Raw genomic sequence first — 603 nt, forward strand, 5'->3', positions numbered from 1 at the left:
TTTGAAAATACAAATCATAATTAAATCTTACAGTTAACGCAATTAATACAAAAAACTAAAGACGCTTCTCCAAATAAATCAATTGTAAGACATAAGATAACAAAAAGCCCTATAACAGACTAATATAGTATTTTTTTCCTTCTATGTAGATGCCCTCCCAAACAAAATTACTGCAGTAGTCAAGAAGGATTTATTATTTCCAAATAGAGTCATTAATGTCATCTTTTAAAAGTATATTTTTCTTTTTTCACAAATATTAAAATTAGTCTTTGCGAGAGAGTTCCATTCACACATTGCTCTGTACCTGACTGAGCGTTGTATTGATTTAGTTTTCACTTTAGGTAAAATAAAACTACCTCCTACTGCATGCCTCGTTGATGATGTGTTTCAGTACTAGGCCTGCACAATATTGGAAAAATCTTACATTGCGATATTTTTTTCCCCTTTAGTATACATTGCGATGTGAAAATAGAAAAATATACTTTTAAAAGATGACAGAAATGACTCTATTTGGAATAATAAATCCTTCTTGACTACTGCAGTAATTTTGAGTGGGAGTGCATCTACATAGAAGAAGAAAAAATGAAAAAGGATCTTTTCTAA

At 30.0% G+C, this 603-nt stretch overlaps 1 protein-coding gene across 2 annotated transcripts in view; it reads right to left on the bottom strand.

Moving 5' to 3' along the window:
- The window catches only part of si:dkey-56i24.1 (glycosyltransferase family 92 protein), a 25,888-nt gene that overhangs the window by 2,672 nt on the left and 22,613 nt on the right, over positions 1-603 (bottom strand). The gene's annotated exons all lie outside the window — the stretch shown is intronic.

Source organism: Etheostoma spectabile, chromosome 20 (genome assembly GCF_008692095.1).
Source record: "Etheostoma spectabile isolate EspeVRDwgs_2016 chromosome 20, UIUC_Espe_1.0, whole genome shotgun sequence".
Lineage (NCBI taxonomy): Eukaryota > Metazoa > Chordata > Actinopteri > Perciformes > Percidae > Etheostoma > Etheostoma spectabile.